A 6,000-nucleotide genomic window follows, 5' to 3' on the forward strand; every position below is an offset into this window, starting at 1 on the left:
GAGTGGGTGAGAGAGCTCCCGTCCAAAGACCCATCTCTGTCACCACACCTGGCCCAGCTCCGTGTCCTGATGTCTGCAGTAGGGGCAGCCCCTGCCTGAGGAAGGCATCCCTCCCAAAGGCGTGCACCACCTTATCCAGCTAATTTTGTAGTTTTTGTAGAGATGGGGTTGTGCCATGTGGCCCAGGCTAGTCTTGAACTCTTGGGCTCAAGCAATCCTCCTGCCTCAGCCTCTCAAACTGCTAGAATCACAGATATGGGCCATCACATTCAGCTCCCCCTTTTCTTAAATAATTCTTAAAAAAAAAAGATTAAATCATAAAATAAAAGTTGTGTTTTTTGGGAAAATGACATAAAATTTCCATGACAGCTGAAATTAAAATAGTTTATTTCTAGATTTTCTGCTCTGTGTGTGTGTGTGTGTGTGCGTGTGCATACATGTGCACACTGGTGTGTATACATGTACACACCCTGTGTGTACTTGCTGTATGCTGTATGCTGTGTGTGTGCACATGTATCTCAAGAAATACACACCCTGTGTGTACTTGCTGTATGCTGTGTGTGTGTGTGCACACGTACATCAAGAAATACACACCCTGTGTGTACTTGCTGTATCTACTGGGTCAGTCTGCACATGTCTGACAATTTCCAGCACACAAACACTCTACATAGCCCAATTTCCAGGCAGCCAAGACTGAAGCCGCAGTCTCCTTCTGGGTTCAATTTCAATGAAACTGAATGCTGGGTGCAGGTAGATGCATGTAAATGTAGCCCGGGGCCTCCTGGACCATGTGTGTACTGAGCCCCACATGGGACTGGGCAGGAAGTGGGTCTCACCCACGTCTACTGTCCTCAGGCAGAGCCTGGCCCTGGGACATGAGCTCAGTGGGTGCTGCAGCTTTGTTGAATTCACCTCAGACCCCGCTTCCCCGCCATCCACTTATAAGGTTCCCGACCTCTGTCCTTGCAAGAACAGAATGCGATGACGCAGCTCACACAAACCTGCTGGTGGCTTCCTACAATAAAAGGCTATAATTTTCTAGTTCAAAAGAGTCTACCAAGTGACTAGCACAGCGAATGAAGACAGATCTACAAGAAGTCACATCAGGAAATTGCGGAAAAGGACTAAGGATAGAGAGAAAATCCTGAAACCTTCCAGAGAGAAAAGACAGGTCATATACAAAGAATCAAGACTCAGGATGACACCGACTTCTTCCCAACAACACTGGGAGCTAGAAAATAATAGAGCAACATTTCCCAAGTGAGGAGAAGTTACGTGTAAATTAGAGCATGATTTCCAGCCAAACTATTCATCAGGAGTAGGGGCAGAACAATGACATTCTAAAATACGAGAGGGTCAGAAAGCTTGACTTCCCTTCACTCTTTCTCTGGAAGCCACTGGAAGACCCGCTGCAGTGCCTGAGAGAGTAGAGCAGGGAAAGACCACCTGGGGCCGGGGAACAGGAAATGCACACAGCAGGGGCAGCAGGAAATTCACAGGGCGGTGCAGACGTGCCAGGATGCCAGCCCTGCCGCGGGCTGAGAGCTGAGTCCAGTTTGGAGCAGAAGGATGGAGGGCAAGGGAGAGAGGGAAGCCTCCAGGGAAAATACAGAACCGAAAGAGCATCCAAGGCCTCTTAGTCTTTGGATAATGACCACTAGGCATTTGATAAATTGATTGGAGCATCTGAAAAAGTTGGTAATTGGTAAAAAAAAAAAAAAAAAAAAAAAAAAAAGGCTGATAAATACCAGAGGAAGTAGCAAATGAGTTTAAAGTGATGGCCTCTGGGAATTAGAACTCAGAGACAAGAAAGGAACGGGCGGAGGAAATGCTTTTTGATATAAACCTCTTATTTCCATTTTCTTATTTCTTCTTCTTGTTTTACTGAGAATTTCTTGCTCCAGATACAATTTTGTTCTTAACTCTGTATCTATGATTTTGATCGGAATTAAATATAATGTTGTGAGTTCTGGAGACCTTTGTACAGCATGATGACTATAGCTAATAATAATGTATACTTGAAAATTGCCAAGACAGTAGATTTTGTTATTATTATTATTATTATTATTATTATTATTATTTTGAGATGGAGTTTCGTTCTGTGGCCCAGCCTGGAGTGCAGTGGTGTGATCTCAACTCACTGCAACCTCTGCCTCCTGAGTTCAAGCAATTCTCCTGCCTCAGCCTCTCGAGTAGCTGGTACTACAGGTGCACGCTTGGCTATTTTGTGTGTGTGTGTGTTTTTAGTAGGGATGGGGTTTCACTGTGTTAGCCAGGTTGGTCTCGATCTTCTGACCTCGTGATCTGCCCACCTCGGCCTCCCAAAGTGCTGGGATTACAGGCATGAGCCACCGCGCCAGGCCTGCTTTTATTATTTTTAATCAACACATAATTGTATATATTTATGGGGTACAGTATATTTTTATACATGTATATCATGTGTAATAATCAAATCGTAATTAGAATCTCCACCACCTCAGACATTTATTATTTCTTTGTTCTGGGAGCATTCAAAATCCACTCTTCTAGCTATTTAAAAATATATAATAAAACGTAATTAATTATAGTCGCCCTATAGTGCTATAAAGACACCAGAACTGTTCCTCCTATCTAGCTGTACTCTGTTTTTTGGTTTGTTTTTTTCCCCAGGCAGAGTCTCAATCTGTCCGCATGGCTGGAATGAGGTTGTGCAATCGCAACTCACTGTAGCCTTGACCTCTTGGGCCCAAGCAATCCTTCCACCTCAGCCGCCCAAGTAGCTGGGACCACAGGCATGCACCACCATGCCTGGCTAATTTTTCATTTTTTTTTTTTTTTTTTTTTTTTTTGGTAGAGATTGGATCTCCCTATGTTGCCCAGCCTTGTCTCAAACTCCTGGATCAAGTCATCCTCTCAAAGTACTAGGACTACAGGCATGAGCCGCTATCCTCAGCCATGTGCTCTTGTATCTGTTAACCTATTGGCCAACCTTTGGCTACCCTCTCCCCCTTACCCTTCCTCACCTCTAGTAAACACTATTCGAAGCAAACAGATCTTAAATGTTCTTAACACGAAAACAATAATAATAAATGTATGTGAAGTGATTAAAATGTTAATTAACTTGATTTAATCATTATACAATGTTTGCATGTATCAAAACATCACACTGAACACCATAAATATAAACAATTTTTAGTTGTCAATTATACTTTAATAAAAATGAGGGAAGAATTGAATATAATGTTAAGACCAAAAAAATTGCAAAACCTAAAATAATTAATAATCTAGTTCAGGCCAGCCTTTTGCAGATGAGGTCAGTGAAGTACAGAGAGGTGAACCGACTTGTCTGATCTCACGCAGCAAGTCACGGGCAGAACTTGACCTGAAATCCAAAGCCAAGCGTTGTCTGTTACCGCCAGGTCCTTCAGTCCAGCCCTCCCGGATCTGCCTTGGGAATCAGCACTGGCGACAAAGGGAATAGAGAGGAACATCCCTAGCGCTCTCCACTCAGATTGACATTCACACTGAGCCAGGGCGGCCGCAAGAAACAGTGCAAGTCCCAAGGGTGCTCACCCCAACCCTTTTCCCCGCCCCGTCCTCTCTCATAACCAACTTCAGCTGAAAGGTCTGCGAAGAAAGGGGAGTCTTACAGACTCTCATCGGGTGTAAATGACTTCCACCGTGATTTTTATTTTATCGAGACATAACTCCAGCAGTTTGACGGCTACGAGGGCAGGCGGTCGGATGAAGACAGAGGGGAAACTGCCTAGGGGTCACGCAGAAAGTGGAGGCCCCGAGGCCCTGAGTAATTTCATAAAGAAGACTTCAGGAAATTCCGGCACCGAGGTTTCTCCTCTGCACGACCCGGGACCCACAGGGCCCCACGTTCTGACAGATGTTGTTTATCAGACAAATCGCACTCCCTCGTGCTTCGTTCCTGTTCCTTGGAGAGCTCCCAGGTCACACAGAATTGAGATAATCTCCCGACCTCGCTGCCACGCTCACAGACACTCATGTTTTGGTTTGCAATGTAGTCTTACACGGATCAGTATTAGATGTTCATGGTGCTCTTTGCATGTTGCAACTATTCCTCAAGCTGGAGATCCTAAAAGCGCACTAGCCTTAGGCCCCGGGGTTCCGGTCTCAGCTGAGAGACCGTGAGCACGCCACCAGCCCACTCGGATCCTGTGTCCCCGGTGGATGATCACCTACGTTCCACCAGTCGGGGGGCCGCAGAGAAAAGCGCCCACAGTAGGAGCTTAGCAAGCTTAACTTCTCCTGCTTCCGCCATCCAGATGTATTAGGGGAAGACAGGCACGTGGGGAAGGGCGCCTGGGAGACTCCAGCTGCGCGCTTCACAAGCTATCAACGAAAATTCTGAATCCGGCTTCAGTTTCCCGTCCGCAACGTGAGCCCAGACAGGAGCGGGCAGGAAGAGGAGGCGCGTCTGTTGGTTCAAGCTGGGCGCGTCTGATCGCGCCATGCGGGCTTCACGGCCGGGTCCAGCGCACGCCCCAGCCCCGGCTTCCCGCTCCCGGAGCGGCTCTCGGTCCAGCCCAGCGCTGCGCAGGGTCCGGGCGGGCGGCGGGCGGCGGGCGGCGGGGCGGAGAGACGCAGTTCCGCGCACGACCTGCAGGCGGCAGCAGAGCGGCGCGGGAGCCGAGGGTCCGCCCGCCCCGCCTTGCTGGAGACCCCGGCGGGGCGCGGCGGGGCGGAGAGACGCAGTTCCGCGCACGACCTGCAGGCGGCAGCAGAGCGGCGCGGGAGCCGAGGGTCCGCCCGGCCTTGCTGGAGACCCCGGCGGGGCGCGGCGGGGCGGAGAGACGCAGTTCCGCGCACGACCTGCAGGCGGCAGCAGAGCGGCGCGGGAGCCGCGGGTCCGCCCGGCCTTGCCGGAGACCCCGGCGGGGCGCGGCGGGGCGGAGAGACGCAGTTCCGCGCACGACCTGCAGGCGGCAGCAGAGCGGCGCGGGAGCCGAGGGTCCGCCCGCCCGGCCTTGCTGGAGACCCCGGCGGGGCGCGGCGGGGCGGAGAGACGCAGTTCCGCGCACGACCTGCAGGCGGCAGCAGAGCGGCGCGGGAGCCGCGGGTCCGCCCGCCCGGCCTTGCTGGAGACCCCGGCGGGGCGCGGCGGGGCGCGGCGGGGCGCGGGGCCCGGCTGGGCTGCGGGTCGGTGCACAGCGCCCGCGGTGGACGCGGGGCCTTCCGGCTGGTTTCCTCTCCAGCGGGTTGATCGTCCAAATCCAGACGCTTCGGAGGGCGAAACGGGCACTACCGTAATTGCACCGGGACGCAGACGTAACCTCAGCTGCACCTTGCAAACCAGAACACGTGGTCGCCCTGCCCGCTGGTCGCCTTTCCTTCCTTGTCCCATTCTTCCTTTTAATTCTTTTTATTTATTAAAAAACACGCAGCATTCTGTTTTCCCCAAGCACCACCGTCTTTGAAAACGCCCTTGCCATCGGGATGTTTTCAACCACACAACATCTGTTTCGCTTCTCGAGTCTGAACAGGCGCGCTGAACCCACCCCCGGTAGATTTACCTTCCAGTCGGAAGACTCTGCTCCCCGGCTTACCATCCCCAGGACTCGGGAATTAAAAGTATCAGACGTGGCACAGTGACCCTTACCTCAACTGGGGTGCCTCTTTGCTAAATGCATTTCTGTAATTTTGTTCTGAGTGCTCCTGGCCTTTATCTCTTTGAATTGACGTATACTAGTTTATCGCATTGCAAGTAGACAAGCCCCATTAAGCAGGATTCTTATATTTCAAGATCATCCCATTACTCCATTCAACCCCAAATTAGCATGCCATTTATCCCCTTGTTTCGGAACCTCTTCACTTAATAGTCTCATAAACATCCATCCACTGCAAAAAGAACTCAAACTGTTCTCACTTCCATTTTTAGTTGATTCATTGATATCCAAAGAATGATTTGTCTGGGGGAGTCATTAGCAGAGAACTGTGCCCTTAAATTTATTTTTATAGCTGGATTCTGCTAGTTAATATCTCTCTGTCAGT

The sequence above is a fragment of the Saimiri boliviensis genome, chromosome 9 (assembly GCF_048565385.1).
Source record: "Saimiri boliviensis isolate mSaiBol1 chromosome 9, mSaiBol1.pri, whole genome shotgun sequence".
NCBI classification, from domain to species: Eukaryota; Metazoa; Chordata; class Mammalia; order Primates; family Cebidae; genus Saimiri; species Saimiri boliviensis.